Source organism: Petaurus breviceps, unplaced genomic scaffold, assembly GCF_028583685.1.
Source record: "Petaurus breviceps papuanus isolate PSGF00001 unplaced genomic scaffold, PetGlider_PUasm1.0 90556, whole genome shotgun sequence".
In the NCBI taxonomy this organism is placed as follows: Eukaryota; Metazoa; Chordata; class Mammalia; order Diprotodontia; family Petauridae; genus Petaurus; species Petaurus breviceps.
The window spans coordinates 3,282,263-3,302,359 of NW_027187273.1; positions in this window are offsets into that span (position 1 = coordinate 3,282,263).

The window sequence follows — 20,097 nt, forward strand, 5'->3', positions numbered from 1 at the left end:
TCTCTCTCTCTCTCTCTCTCTCTCTCTCTCTCTCTCTCTGTCTCTCTCTCTCCCTGTTCCTCCTCAAAAGTGTTTTGATTCTGACCACTGACTCTCCAATGCTTTAATTGGTTCTTCTGCCTCAGAATTCGTTTTGAAGTATTATTTTAATGTTATTTTTAGGGAAATTTGTAAAAAAAAAATCAGGCAAGTCCCTTCCTTTACTCAGTAATCTTGACTTTGCCCTCATAAAGGAAAAGTTAAATTAGTTACAGGAGAAAATAAAGAATAAAACTATACTGTTGGTAAATCTTGAGTTTCCCTTCTCAGACCTAGATAAATCTAAAAAAATAAAGAAAAAAGAATTTAAGGAAATGAAAAGAATTTTATAAAAGTTAGATGTGATAGACCTAAATAAAATTGAATGGAGAAAAAGAAACATATTTTTCCCTACTGTAAATGGCACTTTTACAAAAATAGACTATGTATTAGGGCATAAAAACCTCACAGTAAAATGTGGAAAAGAAGAAATATTAAGTGCGTCTCTTTCAAACCACAATACAATAAAAATTACAATTCATAAAGGGCACAAGGAAGCATAGATTAAAAATTAATTAAAAGCTAAACAATCTAACCCTAAAGAATGAATGGGTCAAAGAAAATGTCATAGAAGTAATCATTAATTTCCTTTAAGAGAATGACAATGATGAGACAACAAATCAACTTTTATGGGATGCAGCCAAAGCAGTACTTAGGGAAAATTTATATCTCTAATTTTATATCTCTAAACACATGAATTAAAGAAAGATCAGATAAATGAATAGGGCATGAAAATAGGAAAAAAAAACAGATTAAATATACTCAAATCTTAAAATTACACACACACCTCCAGGAAAAGAGATCAAGAATTCATCATTGTTTATAAAAGATGGAAGCCTCTAATGACAGAAGCCAGTTCCTGAGCAGTTTCAGCAAAATCAGTTATCCCTCAGGGATAAAAACATTTAATGTGGTCACCAAATCTGGGTGAATATTTATGGGACAAGAATATAGAGGACTGGTAGATCTGACTTTCTTTTCCTGTATTATTATTAGTTACTTGGATAGTATAGAACTCACAGAAATGAGATTTCCACTCTAGCAAAGCCAAGTTCATTTTCTTTATGGATTACTTCACTCCCTCAGAAAAGTACCATAAATTTGTATGCCTACATGGGTTAAGATCAAAGAGAGATTCAACCAGATTTATTTGGGTGGGGGGGAGGGGAGGGAGGTTATTATTTTAGAAATACCAAGCTGATTCTTTATCTGAAGGAATTTCAAAACACACGGTGGTGCTATATGTTTAGAGAATTTAGGACCTTGGGGAAAGTGAAACTCACCAAAGAGAAATAATTATGTTAGTTATGGGATATTTAAGTCATTTGTGCTTTTTTTTCGCTGAAATGTTTATGGGTCCCCTGAGTCCTTTGATGTTTATTTGAACTATTTTTGGTATGGAATAAGGACTGTCCTATACTCAATATTTACATGATGCTGCTCAGGAATTTGCTTCTCTCATTAAAGGCTCTAGGACCCTCAAAATTAGAGTTACTAGAAAGGCCATCCCAGAGATTGGCACTCCTCTAGAAATCAACTTTCTGGCTAGATGTCTGGGTGCTAGTTTTGAGTTATTCACAAAATCTCTATCTTTTCCTTTCCCACCCAACCCTACACACTTTTCTCCAAGAGAATGGAAATTAAGAATTTGTCATTGTCTAGAAAAGACAGGATTCAAATACTTAAAATACCAATACCAAATACCAAGTAGATCCCTTCATAGTGGGTGCCAAGCAATTAAGAGATTATGACATTGCCTTTCAATGGTTGGTGCCAGAACCTGAGAGTCCAAGAACTTTTCCCTTATACTACATGCTATATGGGCAAAAAACACATGTAGGATACAATGTGCTCCTATTGTAAGGTAGTCATTCATGATTTCTCATCTGAAGACCAAGGCTCTCTTTTACCTCTGCCCACCTTCACAGTCTTACAAAATGAATTGGACAAAAATGAATCCAAGAGGGCTGTCTATTTTCTTTTATAGGTCAATACAAAGGGGATGGCTCTTACTCCAAGAGTCCAAAATAATCCATTCATTACCCATCAGTAATCTTTATCAGGTTCACTTATTTCTCTCAGTGAGATGCCAATGGACTTGATCAATGCCCCCATATAAGTATAGGTCAAATTAGGTTATATCTGAAGACTTTTTCAATTTTTGAAATTCTATGACTGTGAATTGGTAAGGAAGACATGAGACCATTTGAATATTTGGTGATTTCTGCTCTTCTTCTGAGGTTTGTGGATTCATAGCATGCACTCTGAATATTCAGATACCTTAAATCTGTGCCTGATAAGCACAAATCTAGTGATTTTGGACTCTCTATTAATCAAAAATCATAGGCTTTAGAGCTGAGTTAAGAATTTAAAGATCTTGTTCTCTCATTTTTTTCAACAAATGAGGAGACTGGAGTTCAGAGAGGTTAAATGACTTACCCGTGGTCACACAGGGAGGGAGTAATAGAGTCATATGTTCCATCTCCAAAACTGGTGCTCTTCCCATCATGCTCTTTTACCACTGACTGCTCTCATTTACAGATGAATTCATCATTGCCATTCATGGAAAGGAGGATGCATTCTCCTGCTGCTACCGTTACTGCTTGACTTCAAGGATCTCATCACAGGAAAACAAAAGTAGAAATACCTGGTACCATGTCTTCTGCTTCTCTTCTTTCCACCCAGCCCCTTGTTTTGGCATTGTGATATTTAACATTTTTGACCTGGTCCTTAGGCAGTGGTTATTGAGTTGTGTATTCTTTTGTTTTTTTAGGACAAGTTATTTTGTTTCAGGGATTTTTAAAAATTATTTTGTTTAAAGGGATAAATGACCCCGTTTCTGAATAGGGAAATACTAGCAATATGGGTATAGACATGACTCACTAAGTTTTGAGGAGAATGATTAGTTTATAAAAATATATTGAAGAGTACAGACAGAGAGTATATGTTCAAATCCTAGCCTTTATGACCTTAGAAAAATCACTACCTCACTGTCCCTCATCAGTTAAATGAGAGGTTAGGAGAAGAAAACTTCACAGCCCTCCTCTAGTTCCAAATCCATGAATCTGTATGAAAAAAGCTAATGCCCTCGATTTATTTACCTTTTTTCTGCTTAAACATTTACAAATTATTTTGTCTGAACAATGTAATTTATCTAATATTTCTACACCTCCATATGAATACTTATTTTAGCAAAGTTCACAATTCCTTAGTTTTAGAGTGAGAAGCATGAGACACAGAATCTTCTCTAGATGTAATGTTCACGTGTTCAGATAACCACTTGTGTTTAGGAAAGCAATAGTTCTTCTTTTACAGACTTGTCATGTAGACAAGGCGGCTTTTGTGCAGAAGCTGTGTGTCTGATAAGGTCCCTTTTCACATGGAACAGTGTTTTGTTGACCAAGGATAACACATATGAATTGCCTTCAGCTTGCTACTCCCTCCAGAGCTGCATTCCTAAATGTCTACAAAATGTGAGCTTGTATAGTGACATTTTGTGCATACATGTAATGCCCTTGATTTGCAAGCATGTTAGGGTCATTTCAATAGTTAGCAGGAAACAACAAGAATGGTCTTTTACAAAATGCTGATGAGAAAACAAACACTAGAGAAAATCACAGTGATGTATTCTTGTAAAAATTCGATGTAAACTCACACAGATACAGTCTTTGAGAGAGCTGTTGCTTTAATGGACTGGTGGGCATTTCTTTCTTACATGCAATCTTTAGTGTCTTCTGCAAATGATTTCGTAACTATTTCAGTGACTTAGAGAAATTTAAGTACGTTTTCTAAGGGGAATGGAACAGAATATGGCTTCCAAAGAGTGTGAATGTATTTTAGAAATGACCCATTTCCAGGATGTGTGCAGATTCTACACTTCTTTAGGCCCCAGTTACTTTTCAACCGTTTGCAGAAAGAAGTACTTACAATTCCTTTTCCCCTAGAGTAACCATGCACTGTTAAGACTCTGAAGAATATTCTAAGTTAATGGATCAATTCTTCGCTCCCCTTTAATTTTTTTTTTCATTTTTTTTGTCTTTATTAATTTGTTTGCTTACTTTTAGTTTACAAGATTCAATTCCACAATTCCTTGAGTTTCACATTTTCTCTCCCTTCCTCCCCTCTTCCTGCCCCCCCCTCATGACGGCATACAATCAAGTATAGGATCTGCAAATACTTTCACATTAGACGTTAGTCAGGTTATAAAGACAGATTGTATCGTATGGAATGAAAAATGGTAAAAAGGAAAAACAAAACCAAACAAGAAAAAGAAAAAGATCAGGTAGTTTGCTTCAATCTGGATTCATACACAGTTCTTTCTAGTTCTTTCTCTGGATGTAGACATCTCTCTCCATCATGAGTCTTTTGGGATTGACTTATATTACAGCATTGCTGAAAAGAGTCCAGTCTATCAAAGTTGGACATCACACATATGTTGTGTCCATAATTGTGTACAGATTTCTCCTGGCTCTACTCTTCTCACTCAGCATCAGTTCATATAAGCCTCTCCAGGTGAATATGAAGTCCATCTGCTCCTTGTTTCTTATAGCACAATAGTATTCCATTACATGCATATATCACAACTTGTTCAGTCATTCCACAATTGATGGGCACCCCCTTAATTTCCAATTATTTGCCACCACAAAAAGAACTGCTATAAATATTTTTGTACATATGGGTCTTCCTCCCACATCTATGATCTCTTTGGGATATAACCCTAGAAGTGGTATTGCTGGGTCAAAGGATATGAAAGTATTTATAGCCCTTTGGGCATAATTCCAGATTGCTCTCCAGAAAGGCTGGATCAGTTCACAACTCCACCAGCAATGCATTAGTGTTCCAATTTGCCCGCATTCTCTGCAGCATTTGTCATTTTCCTGTTTTGTCATTTTTTAATTTTTATTTTTTAATTAATTAATTTGTTTGTTTAGTTTTAGTTTAAAAGATTCAGTTCCACAATTCCTTGAGTTTCACATTTTGTCCCCCTCCCCCCCCACCTCCATGGCAGCATATAGTCAAGTATAGGATCTGTAAATACTTTGACATTATACATTAGTCAGGTTATAAAGACGGATTGTATCAGATGGAATGAAAAATGGTAGAGAGGACATAAAACCAAACAAGAAAAGGAAAAAGATCAGGTAGTTTGCTTCCATCTGGATAGAAACTCAGTTCTTTCTCTGGATGCACACATTTCTCTCCATCATGAGTCTTTTGGGATTGACTTACATCACTGCATTCCTGAGAAGAGTCCAGTCTATCAAAGTTGGTCATCACACATACATTATGTCTGTAATTGTGTACACATTTCTCCTGGTTCTGCTCTTCTCACTCAGCATCAGTTCGTTTAAACCTCTCCAGGTAAATATGAAGATCGTCTGCTCCTCGTTTCTTATAGCACAATACTATTCCATAACATGCATATACCACAACTTGTTCAGCCATTCCCCAATTGATGGGCACCCCTTTAATTTCCAATTCTTTTTTTCCATATCATACACTTTTCTTTTTAGAGAGATGTCTTCTCCATATAATGTTTTTCTAATTCTGCTATTTTTGTTTTGAGAGAATTATTCATTTTGTCTTCTATCTCTCTCATTCATTTTTCAAAGTTCCTTTTCATCTCCTCTGGAAAGTTTTCTGTGCTTGGGACTCATTCCCTGTTGATGTTTCAGCTGTGGGTGTGGAGTCTACATTGTCTCCCTCTGAGTTTGGTTCTTCCCTCTAAGGATAGTAGGACTCCAGAGTCTTGGTCTTTGTAGTCTGCTTTCTATGCATTTTGAGGGAGGGCCCTAGCCATGCCCTTCCTCTAGGGATCCCAAGCCTTTACTGTACAGGGTTTTGCCCTGGGGCAATAGTTACTATGGGTTTTTTTTTTGGGGGGGGGTTTGGAGCAGGTGAGATTCACTCTGTCATCCTGGCCTTTGGAGGTCCTGATAGGGGCTTTTTTTTTTAATTTCTGGGCTATGAAGATGTAGCCCCAGGAGTGTTTGCTGTCCAGGACAGGGGCCCCTGTATTTGCTTCTTACCTTGCTCTTTCCAGTCCCAGCCCTTTGCTGATAGGCCTGGTAGTGGCCCTTGTGGTTGGTGGGAAGACTTGTCCTTGGAGTTGGTCAGGCCCCTTCCAGACCCGCCTCTGCCATCCGCGCCTTCAGGCCTGCCTCTGCAGCTCCCCTTTTATTTTGAAGAGTTAGAGATATATCTTCAAATCTTAACCTGTGTGAACTTAAACAAGGCATTTCTTTTTTAGATCTGTCTCCTTCGAATAGATTGTATGTATAGTTACATACACACACAAGTTTTCAAATCATTTTAATTGAACAATTTTTACTAAGCAAGGCATTCTGCTAAGGTCTAGAGATACAAGATGAAGTAAGAAAAAGGCCCTGCCATCAAGGAGCAATAAAAGTGATATAGCATGCATGCAAATAATCATTATGCAAGGTAAAATTGTGATAAGGGAAACTCAAGACAAAATTTTCTAAGAAAATTTGGAGATGGGAAGAAATAAATGGTAGAATGGGTAGATATTCATTTGCATATCATTTAACAATTTGTAAAATATTTATAAAATACCATTTATAAAATCTCACATACCTTTTCTCATTTAATCCTCCTAATAACCCATCCAAAATGGGCATCAAAATATCTATTGAAATTGAAATGTAGAGAGATGTGCCAAAGATCAAGAAGGTGGTGACAGAGTGGGACTTAAACCCAGGTCTTTCTGACTCCAAATCAAGTACTCTTTCCTTTAGAAATTGCTCTCAAATAGTTTTTTTTCATTCTCACATTAGTTAAATCCAACATATAGTTATTAAGTATCTCCTTTATGTTCAACATTACAATAAGATTCTGCAAGGTATGCAAAAGCATGGTTGCTATTTTTAATGAAGCATATAACTTAGATGGGGACACAAGGCAAACCCATACAAGACAAATTAGAAAACAATCCAGACAGTATAGAATGCTCTTCCTCCAAACAGCTACCTCTAGTCTAGAAGTATGTAGCCCAATGAAAAGATGTGCATAATGGGGCAAGGATAGATTGAAGCAATACCTCATGAGAAAGAGTCTGGGAAGCTGGATAGCATGATGACACATAAGGGACACATTATTTTTCTAGTTTAAAGCATGCATAGTCATTTTATAGCTGGTTCTGGCTAACCAGGTTATGAGGAAAGATTTGTTGATTGCTACACAGTCAGAAATGGGTTGCATACAAAAGGCACTAGTAAGATCAAGCCTCCTGGTGCTAACTTTTTCTGGATTAGTTGGCATCAGAGAAGATGAATGAGTGGGTTTGAGCCACCAGGTGGAGAAGGAAAACTTCAGTCCTCTCTTACCCAGAATAAGCAGGAAGACAAGAGCCTAACATTGTGCTGTTTCTTTTTGCCTGTGTTGGATCTATTCTTTCCAGTTTTAAAGTAAAGGACATTCTAGATGGCTATCACCTTGTGAGCTCTGAAAAATCAAAAGATCAAGCTACTAGGAGATGTAGAACTACAGTCCATGCCAGGTTTTGCAGACAGTCTGGAAACTAGGTCCTGACGAATTATCTTCAAAACTAGCCCTTTGATAGCTAGGGTGAGCACTCATCCATTGGTAATACTGAATTTGGAAGTGATGAACTTGGTAACTGAACATGTAAAAACTGTGTTAATTTTTATTCTTCTATTCTGCAGAGAGATGGAGGTGGCATAGAAGGGACTGTGTCCTCCCTCCAGATATTTTAAGGGAGGGGGAGAAGAAAAGTTTATAATTTTGTTCTTCCTATATCTTAAAAGTAAATATCCATCTGTAAAAGGTAACTGGTTTTAAGTGGTTAATGGAACTGGAGCATTAATTACTGGAAGGTAAAAGTGGGAGGAACTTAGTGGGAATAGTGGGAGGAGATAGCATTAGACAAAGTCCACTCAATGGACAACAGTCCCTCAAATGTAACCTAGAGTCCTGAAGTGGTAATCACCCTCACTCTGGGAGAGTAAATGCATAGAGCATCCGTACAATAATGTTACAATTATTTACTAGGAGAATATTCACATTCCTACTTGTTAAGGACTGTGAAAGATAAAAGTAACTATGTAACTGGTTTTTGCCTTCAGGGAGCCTATAATCAAGTGATGGAAATAAAACTAACCCACATGAAATGACTGCCAACAATACACAACAGTATATAATTGTTTTCAGGTCTGTGGTTTTATAGGTGGTCAGAGAAAGGGAAGATGAATGAGGGCTGGAGTAGACAAAGGAATACCTTATAGACAATAAGGTACTTGGACTAGACCTTGAAAGGGAGTTGAGATGTGGGTAGCTGGAGAAGAATGGTAATTACTTCCAATAAGAGCTAAAAAAAATAGGAGCTATTATTTACTATGAGCCTGGAATATATATTAAACATGTTTAATAAATGTTCAGGTAGTAATGGGTTTTGCATGCTCTCACAGTGAAGAGCCTGGCCTTCTTGGATCCAGGATATAAATTGCAAAACAATAGTAGGAGATAAGGTTGGATCAATAATTAGAACCACACGACCGCATTTTTAGAACTAAAAGAGACCTCAGAGACTATCTGGCCAGACAAAATGTACCCAGATAACAGAGGCAGACGGAGGTCTTTAGACTTGATGTAATTGAAAATATGAAGCCATTAAAGATTTTTGAGCCAGCAGAATAAAAATATTATAGAATTATAGAATTACAAGATGGGAAGGGAACTGAGATCATGGCACAGTGGCAAAAGTATTGGCTCTAGAATCAAATTCCATATCTGAAGTTCACTACTTGTGTGATCTTGGACAAGTCATTTAATTTGCCTTGATTTCCATTTACCTCATCTATGAAATTAGAATTTTGGCCTAAATGATTTAAGATGTCCCTTCTAGTCTAAGTTGGTGATCCAGGAATGAGCATTAATCCATCCATTACCCAAAGCATGAATCCAACCTACTACACCACCTTTAATTAGTCAACCAGTCTTCAATGGAATGCCAAGTGATAGGAAATTCACTACTCTCTTGAAGTAGTTTGTTCCAATTTTGGATTATTCTAAATATTAAGAAGTTTGGTGAGATATTACTGCGATGCAGCAGCAGCAGCAGCAGCAGCAGTAGCAGTAGTAGTGTGTGATGTTCAGGAAAACTAGCACCTCTGGTATGAGGGCTTGCTGAGCCCTCTTTAGCAAACCTTTTCAACCACCTTTGGTGTCAACCTGTCACCCAGCTCTCACCTGAAGTTCCAAGAAGCTATACCATGTGCCTGGTAAAGCTGTTTTCATAGAAAGCTAAACCAGGTTGAGGAGGATGTTTACCCCAAGCACAATTTATTCCAATGTCCATGAAGGTAACTGAAGCAGGAGTTATGGGAGTGCTGAGAGTTTGGTCAGACATCTAAGATTCAAAGATCATTCACTGAATCCCAGGTCATCACCAGTCATGCTGACTTTTGTCTTACTGATGAACTTTGATGACCTTAGAAGAAAGAGTGGGGCTTATGACTTTGTGCCACTCTGCCTCATTTAAATCCAATTCATGCGCAAGTCAAGATATCACTCATGATATCATTGGCCCTCTTCAAAAATGAAGGACAATCGACAAGTAAGGCCATAACAACAGTGTAGTAGTAGTAATAGTAGTAGTAGTATTAGTAGCAGCAGCAGCAGCAGCAGTAGTAGTAGTAGTAGTCATAGTAATAGTAGTGGTGGTGGTGGTAATAAAGTAGTGGTGGTTTAGTTTCATTTTGTTTTTTATTGCAGTTCATTACAAGTTCTGCTATTTGTCCCTAGTTCTAACCTCAAGCACTGAGCAAAGGAAATCTATTTTCTCTTTTACATGACAGCTCATAAAATATACCATAAATATGTGTGTCCCCTACAGGATACATGCATACATACACACACATATATGTGTGTATTCATATACATATATATTGACTTTTAGCAATCTATTATTGTACAGCATGGTTTTAAATCCCTTAATAATCCTGATAATGCTCTTTTGCTACATTCAGATTTGCCAGTGTCTCTTTTATAACAGAGTTCCTGCCATAAAAAATGATGCTTCAGATGTGGTCTGAGCACGGTGAACAATGAAGCTATCATTGCCTTCATTCTAAACATTAACCAATTAATTAGTCAACACATATTTATTAAGCTATGTATTAGGCAATGTGCTAATCACTGGGAACACAAAGAAAGAGGGGGAAGAAAACAATACCTAATCTCAAGAATCTCACAGTCTAATGTGAAAGAGCATCATATATCTATTACTGCAATCAACGACCATATAAGTTGTTAGGGTCTTTCTCACCTTTTGCATTACACTGCTGATTTATATTTAAATTGATGTCCACAAAAACCTGCTATATCTTTTTAATGTAAATTGTTTAATAATCACACTTGTCCCATTCTGTATTTTAGCAACTAATTTTCTACCAGGAAATTTATTCTCAAAATATTCATCTGAATGTAGTCCCATTTCAACATATCAAATATTTTTACTACTCAATTCAACAATCATTTATTATGAAATGCATACTACATGCAATATACTAGGCATAAATTCAGTACAAGTTACTAAAAATCCAAAACCAAAAATGAAACGTTCCAAATTCATGTCATTTTTTTTTTAATTTTATAAGTATACCACACATGCCTTCATTGGTAAAAATGCTGAAAGAAAAAAAATTTCAAAATTAGAGCCCTCAACCCTTCAACCCTCTTTGTATCCAGTCAATCCATTTTTAATTTAGTTATTTTACGTTACACTTAGTGTCCATCTTTCATTTCCCATCCACATAAGAGAATGTGAATTCCTAGAAGGTAGGGACTATTTCATTTTGAACTATGTATCCCCTTTGCACATAGAAGGCACTTAAAAATTAAATTTTCCAACACCGTTTTAAAATTTAGATAAACTATATCCATGCCATGCATTTAATTCACAGATATTATAACTAAAAGATAAAATATAATATAAACATATTAAATATAATTAAAACCTGAATAAAAGATGTGAGGATACTTTTACATAACTTATTGCAAATAAAATCATGCTGACTCATAGTAATCATTTCTTTACTTTCTAATTGTTCACAAAATGCCCCTTTACTAATCAGTCCTCTATTTTTTTAAGAGACAGGCAGTTCACCATCCTAAAGAATAACATAGACACTTTCTTCTCCTTTTGGAAAATTGATATATCCAGACTCCAATTTGTCAGCATCTCTTTAGCTTACTATGATTCCTGAAAGATTGTAGGTATTAGTTAAGCAGATAGAATTATATCTCTTTTTGCCCCTTTGTGTCCCCAACATAGCAAAAGAAGATTTTTTTGTCTTTAAAATAGACTACAAGTTCTAGATCATGCTGGGTTTTAACCTTCCTGATATATTCTTATGGGATCCTTATTTAACTTTCCTTATTTGCATCTCTTGTACATGGATTTTAAAAATCTTACAATCTATGAAGACAAATTAATATTTTTAGACACCCTCATAACCTTTTCTTTCTCCTTGGAATCAGTTGGAACTAGAAAGGCAGAATTTCAAACTTCAGAAACTTCCATCCCTCTTGACTCTCTTTAGAATCTCTGACCATGCAATTATATCTACCTTATCTTACAAGTCTTTAAATAATGCTCTACTTATATTTGGATCTTATGTCTAGCTCACTTTTTCCCAAAAAAAATTTTCAGCACCAAGAGATTCTAAATATTTCTGTATGGCTTTATATCTGAGAATCATGGTGCAACAAGATCTCAGAAGAATCAAAATGAAAGCTGGTCTAGAGGACATCAGAAAAGCAATTTTTTTTTTGTAAAATGCATCCAGTTTTCAGTTATGACATATGAGAGAAATCACATATGACAAGGCAACAAAGTGTGTCAGTCACATTATAGACCTGAGATAACTGATAAGTAGCCAGATTGCTTGACTGGCATTCATGGAACATGAAAAGCAAAGGAAAGATTTCAACACTATAGTTAGTTATCCTATGGAATATTTATAGAAATATATGGGCAATGATTACATAGAATAAGAAGATTACATGCTTTGTGATCTATCCTCATAAAGAAGGAAGCTTATCAATAAGATTTTGGTTAACCAAAATAATTTAAGTCTCTATGATTAACTCTAAGACAATAACCTTCCTCCCTAAGTTCAGTCTTAACAGTCAGCTCTTACTTATTGGCCAGACTCAAAATCAAAAGAGTGTTTCCTGCAGGAGCCAAGATGGCAGAGTTAAACCATAGCTGCTGGCATCCTCCTCTTTGACCCTGAAAAACCCAGAGAATATTTCCCCAGGGTAAAATCCTGAAAAAGTGGAACAAGGGACAGGCTTGGGAAACCTGGATGAAGGGTGTGGCTGTGGCTCTGATGAGGCTAAAGTATAGGACAAGAGGGATCTTAACAAGTTCCATCTAAGCTGAACGAGAAGAGATCCTGAATCCCAGGGGGATGGAGTCAGCAAGCACTAACACCAGAATCCCAAGTGTGCCTTCACACAAACAGGGGAATTGGCAGCCACCAGTGTGGCCCCAGACACCAGTTGCTGAACCTGCCTGAGTTTTAGCCAAAGGTGGGAAGGTGGAAACCTGAAGTGACCAGACCACCCCTCCCCCACACCTCACACTGGGAGCTTCAGTATGACTCTGGGGAAAAGCTGCTAAATGTCCTACTCTTGGCTTCAGTCTGGGAAATCATAGGCCATACCACACAAAGCCAATAACCAGGCTCCTTTCTCCCAGCACAAGAAGTGTGGGTCACAGGACACAAGCAGAGATCCACTTTAAAAGACAAGAAATAGGCAATCACAACGTGCAAAATCAAGTAAGAAAAACAAAGACTCTGGAATCCTATTATAGTAAGCAGAAAGAACCAAATTCAGAAGAGGATGGCATTGACCCTATTCCCACATCTGAAACTTCAAAAGGGGAAATGAATTTGTCTCAAGCCCAAAAAGCATTCTAGGAAGATTTCAAGAAGGATTTTAAAAACCAAATTACAGAGGTAGATGATAAATTGACCAATTATTTTTGAAATATAATTGTCAAAATGGAAAAAAATTCACTGAAGAAAACAACTCCTTAAAAAGTAAAATTTGTCAAATGGGAAAGGATGTACAAAATCTAACTGGAGAAAATAACTCCTTAAAATTAAAAACTGAACAAATGGAAAAGGAGGTTGAAAAAGTAACTGAGGTACACAGTTCACTAAAAACTAGAATTAGACAAATTGAAGCAAATGACTCTATGAGGCATCAACAATCAGTCAAACAAAATCTAAAGATTGAAAAATTATAAGAAAATGTAAAATATATCATTGGAAAAACAACTGACTTTGAAAACAGATTCAGGAGAGATAATCAGAGAATTATTAGTCTACCAGAAAGTCATGATGAAAAAAAGAGCCTGGACAACTTCCAAGAAATCATCAAGGAAAATGGCAAAGAAAGAAGCAGAGGATAAAATAGTTATTGAAAGACTCCACCAAACACTTCCTGAAAGAGATGTCAAATTGAAAACTCCAAGAAATATTGTAGCCAAATTCTGGAATTATTAGGTCATGGAGAAAATATTTCAAGCAGCCAGAAAGAAACAATTTAAATATTGTGGAACTACAGTCAGGATCATACAAGACATAGCAGATTCTATGTTAAAAGATTGGAGGGATTTGATATGATTTATCATAAGGCAAAGGAAATTGGACTACAACCAAGAAACAACTACCCAGTAAAATTGAGTATAATCTTTCAGGAAAGGAGATGGTCATTCAATGAAGTAAGGACTTTCAGACCTTCTTGATGAACAGACCAGAGCTCAATGGAAAATTTGATCTCCAAATAGAAGACCCAAGAGAGACATAAAAAGGTAAACAGGGAAACACACACACACACACACACACACACACACATCTTGTTATTCAGTAAGAGCAAACTGTTTACATCCCTAATATTGACAGTATGATACCTGCCAATATTGAGAATTATATAATTATCACAACTTTTAAAAGGAATATACCTAAAGGGTGTTGGTAAAAATTAAACTGATCATAAAAAAATTTATTAAATGGTGCAAAGGGACTGTAATGGAAAGAAGAGGAAAGGAGGAGGCAGAAAAGGGTAAATTATGCCACATGAAGAGACATAAAAACATATTGCAGTAGAGGGAAAGAAAGGAGATGAACATTGCATGAGCTTTATTCTCATTGGTTTTGGTTCAAGGAGGGAATAACATATTCAGTTAAGTGTAGGAATCTTACATGAAGAGACACAAAACTTTATTTTTAGGAGAGGGAAAGAAGGGAGGGAGAAGAGCATTGCTTGAGATTTACTTTCATCAGATTGGGTTTAAGGAGGGAATTAAATACTTTGTTAAATATAAAAATCTAATGTTCCCTACAGCCAATAGGAGGGAAAAGGGGAAAGAAAAGGGGGGCAGGTGAGAAGGGAGGCAATAAATAGTAAGGGGAAAGGATAGAAAAAGACAGGGGAGCTGATAGAAAGGAAACATTGAGGGAGGTGGTAATCAAAAGGAAAACTCTTAAAGAGGGGAAGGGAAGAGGGGGAAATAAAAGCACAAATAGGCGAGGAAATAGGATAGAAAGAAAGACATAGATAGTAATCATAACTGTGAATTTGAATGGAATTAATTATTCCATGAAACAGAAGCAGATAGCAAAATAAATTAAAAACCATAAACCTACAATATGCTATTTACAAGAAACACATTTGAAACAGGAGGATACACACAGGGTAGAGATAAAAGACTGAAGTAGAATATATTATGCTTCAGCTAAAGCAAAAAAAAAAAAAGCAAGGGTAGCCATCCTATTGTCAGACAAAACAACAACAAGAATTGATCTAATTAAAAAAGATAGTAAGAAAACTATATCCTATTAAAAGACACCATTGACAAAGAAGGAAGATCATTACTACACATATATGCACCAAGTGATATAGCATCTAAATTCTTAGAGGAGAAGTTAAGGGAGTTAGAGGAAGAAATAGAAAGCAAAACTACACTAGTGGGGGACCTCAACTTCCCCCTCTCTGAACTTGATAAATTTAATCTCAAAATAAACAAGAAAGAAATTAAGGAGGTAAATAAAATTTTAGAGAAGGTAGATATGATAGACGTCTGGAGGAAATTGAATGGAGATGAAAAGGAATATACTTCTCAGGTACATGGCACATACACAAAAATTGACCATGTACTAGGACATAAAAACCTCACAATCCAGTGCAGAAAAGCAGAAATATTAAATGCATTCTTTTCAAATCATGATGCCATAAAAATTATATGTAAGAAAGAACCATAGAAAGAGAAACTAAAAACTAAATGGAAACTAAATAATTTAACGCTAAAGAATGACTGGGTCAAACAACAAATCATAGAAACATCAGTAACTTCATTCAAGAGAATCATAATAATGAGACAACATACCAAAACTTATGGGATGAAATGAAAGCAGTTCTTAGGGAAAGTTTTTTTGCTTTATGTTGGTTTGGTTTGGTTTGGTTTTTTTGTTTTATTTTGTTTTTGTTTGTTTGTTTTTTTCCTCTGGATGCTTACTTGAATAAAATTGAGAAAAAGGAGATCAATAATTTGGGCATGCAAATGAAAAAGCTAGAAAAAGAACAAATTGAAAACCCCCAATTAAATACTAAATTAGAAATATGGAAAACCAAAGGAGAGATTAATAAAATTGAAATTAAGAAAACTATTGAACTAATAAATAAAACTAAGAGCTGGTTTTCTGGGGGAAAACAATAAAATTGAAAAACCTTTAGTTAATTTGATTTAAAAAAAGAAAGAAGAAAATCAAATTACCAGCCTCACAAATGAAAAGGGTGAACTTATGAGCAATGAATAGGAAATTAAAACAATAATTAGGAAGTATTTTGCCCAAATTTATGCCTATATATTTGACAATCTTAGTGAAATGGATGAATATCTACAAAAATATAAATTACCCATATTAACTGAAGAGGAAGTAAAATACTTAAATAACCCCATTTCAGAAAAAGAAATCGAACTCCTCAATGAACTCCTCCTTAGGAAAAAAATCTCCAGGGCCAGATGGATTCACAAGAGAATTCTATCAAACATTTAAAGAACAATTAATTCCAGTACTTGATAGACTATTTGGGAAAATTGAAAAGTACTCCTATCAAATCCTTTTATGATACAAATATGGTACTGATACCTAAATCAGGTAGAGCCAAAACAGAGAAAGAAAATTATAGACCAATTTCTCTCATGAATATAAGTGCAAAAAAAATAAATAAAATTTTAGCAAAAAGATTACAGCAACTTCTCATGAGAATAATACACTTTGATTGGGTGGGATTTGCTCCAAGAATGTGGGGTTGGTTCAATATTGGGATGACAATAGGTGTGGTCAATTGTGTTAACAGCAGGGCTGGTGAAGACCATGTGATTGTCTCAATGGATGCTGAGGGAGCTTTTGACAGGGTGCAGCATCCATTCCTATTGGAGGCTCTGGAGGGCATAGGAGTGGGTGCAGACTTCCTCAGAATGGTGAGTGGCATCTGTCTGGAACCATCAACCAGTGTTATATGTAGTGGGGATGAGCTGGAGGCATTTCCGGTGGGAACAGGGGTGGAGCAAGGATGCCCACTATCATCCCTATTGTTCAATTTGGTACTGGAAATGTTGGCTGTGGTGATGAGGGGGGAGAAGGAGGTCATGGGAATTGGATTGGGCAGGGAGGAGGCTGGGCTGTCAGTCTTTGTGGATGATGTGATGGTGTGCTTGGAGAGTTCTGGAGAGTCAAGTGGAAAACTATTTGAGATAGGTGGATGGATTTGAGAAGGTTGCAGGATGTGCAATGGACCCATGTGAATGCTCTACATTCCTATATGTGAATAACGAAGCCCAACAGCAAAAAAATAGAAATAGAAATTCCATTTAAAGTTACTGTAGACATTATAAAATATTTGGGAGTCGACCTGCCAAAACAAATGCAGGAACTATATGAACACAATTAAAAAACACCTTTCAGGCAAATAAAATCAGATCTAAATAACTGGAAAAACAACAGCTGCTCATGGTTAGGCTGAGCTAATAAAATAAAAATGAAGAAAGAAAAAAAAGAAGGAAAAAAGAGATAAAAAGAAATTTAAAAGATCCCTGAAAGTTTCACCTAAATTAATTTGCCTATTTAGTACCATTCCAATTAATCTAACAAAAAGGTATTTTATAGAGCTAGAAAAAATAGTAACAAAATTTATCTGGAAAAACAAAAGTTTCAGAATATCAAGGGAATTAATTAAAAGAAATGCTAGGGAAGGTGGCATAGCCATACCATATTTTAAACTGTATTATAAAGCAGCAGTCATCAAAACTATTTGGTACTGGCTGAGGAATAGAATAGGGTTTCAGTGGAATGGATTAGGTACAGAAGACACAGTAGTCAATGACTATAGTAATCTACTGTTTGATAAACTCAAAGCCTCCAGCTTCTGGGATAAGAATTCATTGTTTTGACAAAAACTGCTGGGAAAATTGGAAAATTGTATGGCAGAAACTGAACATAGACCTGTATCTTATATTGTATACCAAAATAAAGCCTAAATGGGTTCGTGGTCCAGATGTAAATGCTCATATGTAAGCTATCTGGGAGAGCAAAGAATAGTTTACCTGTCATATGTATGGAGAACAGAAGAATTTATGACCAAAAAGAGATAGCATTGTGAAATACCAAATGGATAAATTAAATTGAAAAGTTTTGTACAAACAAAGCCAATGTAACCAAGATTAGAAGGAAGCAGAAATTTGGGAATGTATTTTTTATAACTAGTGTCTCTGATAAAGGTCTAATTTCTAAAATAAAACAATAATTGAATTAAATGTATAAGAAAATTCAATTCCCAATTGATAAATGGTCAAAGATATGAACAGGCAGTTTTCAGAGGAAGAAATTAAAGATTTCTACAAGCATATGAAAAATGCTCTAAATCACTATTAATTAGAGAAATGCAAATCAAAATGGCTCTGGTCACATCTCACTGGTCAGATTGGCTAACATGACAAAACATGAAAATGATAAATGCTGAAGAAGTTGTGGGAAAATTGGAACACTAATGCATTGTTGATGGAGTTGCAAACTGATCCAATCATTCCAGAGAGCAATTTGGAACTATGCCTAAAGGACTATAAAAATGTGCATACCCTTTGTTCCAGTAATACCACTTCTAGGGCTGTATCCTAAAGAGATTGTACAAGTGGGATAAGGACCTGAATATATAAAAATATTTATAACAGCTCTTTTTTGTGGTGGTAAAGAATTGGAAAACGAAAGATACCCATCAATTGGGGAATGACTGAACAAGTTGTGGCATATGAATATAATGGAATACTATTTTGTTATAAAAAAAAATGAGGAGTAGAAAGACTTCATAATAACCTGGAGAGACATATATGAACTGATGCTGAGTGAGAAGAGCAGAACAAGAACACTGTACACAATTACAGACACATCATAACTATGATGACTAACTTTGATAGATTGGACTACTCTCAGCAATGCAAGGCTATAAGACAACTCCAAGGACTCATGATGGAAAAGGCTCTTCACATCCAGAGAAAGAATTAGAGTCTGAATGCAGATTGAAGCAAATTATTTGCTCTCTCTCTCTTTTTTGTTTTATTTCTTCTTTCTCATTGTTCATTACATCAATTATAATCCTTCTTTACAACTTGACTAATGTTTAATGTGAAGGTATTTGTAGAATCTCTTTCTGATTGCATACCACCATAGAGGGGGAGAGTAGAGGAGAGGGAGTGGGAGAAAATTTGGAACTCAAAAGTCTGTGGAACTGAATGTTGTAAACTAAAAGTAAATTAATTATTTTTAAGTGTTTGGTCCTCTTGAAATGTGTCTTATGAAAATGACTTAGAAACTAACTTCATCCTTTTCTTTGTAACCAAACGATTATTTGCCTTCATAGATTAATTTGAGTAGGGTAGACCAGAGAGGTTAGTAGGAAAAAGAAGATCCCTGAAAAAGAAATAGGAGGAATGGTGTGTATCCTAGTCCTAATATATCCTTTCTCCTAGTTTTTCCTCCTCCCTATCCATCTAGCTTATGCAGAAAAATCAGAGTTTGGGAAAGGAGAGTTACTAATTATGAAGAAATAAGGATTCAGATCTGAAAATTCTTCCTCTCCTTTTCTGGATCAGAAAGGCACTGAAAATGCACTTTGTGTATAAAGTTTCCTCTGCCATTACTGGGTAATAATAATCTCAACCCTGCTTAAAAGGCAATTTGGAGAATTTCAGTATAAAACATTTCTCTCTGAGATCTTCAACTAATATTATCTGAAGTAATGAAAATGGAGAAGAGAGAGACAGAAAGGAAAAGAGAAATTGAAGGGATGAGGTAAAAGGGAAGAAGATGGAAAGAGAGAAGAGAAGATATAGGAGGTGAGGGGAAGTGACCTCTGTACTTAGACCCCTCCAAAAAAACCTAGGTTTCAGTCTTGCTTTGGATATCTACTAGAAAATTTTATATATGTCACTTAATCTCCAAAAGAGTGTTTCCTCACCTTTAAAATGGATAAAATAGTACTTACACTACCTCACAGGATTGTTGGGAAGAAAGTGCTTTAGAAACTATAAATAGTGAGATGTCACTTCCCACACTTTTTGAATGATGGTATTATAAGCTAGAAAACTCAAGAAATTATCATCTACTTTATTTTTTAGAAAGATGATGATGTCGAATAATTGAATGCCCAAATCACAACTCTATTCTTCTTCTATGTCAGCTTAAAATCTATTTAATTTAAAAAATGCTATGCATATGTTTTTCCTTCCTTCGATCCTCCCTAAAATGTTTACACCATGCTTACTCTCTCAGAATGTCACATTTCCACAGAAATAAATATGTTCTGTGTGAAAAATGCAAACCTGCTACCCTTATGAGTTCTACCACAGACATGTTCATTGCCAAATTTCTATAATGAATATCCTTCCATCAATTTTTAGTAATTTCT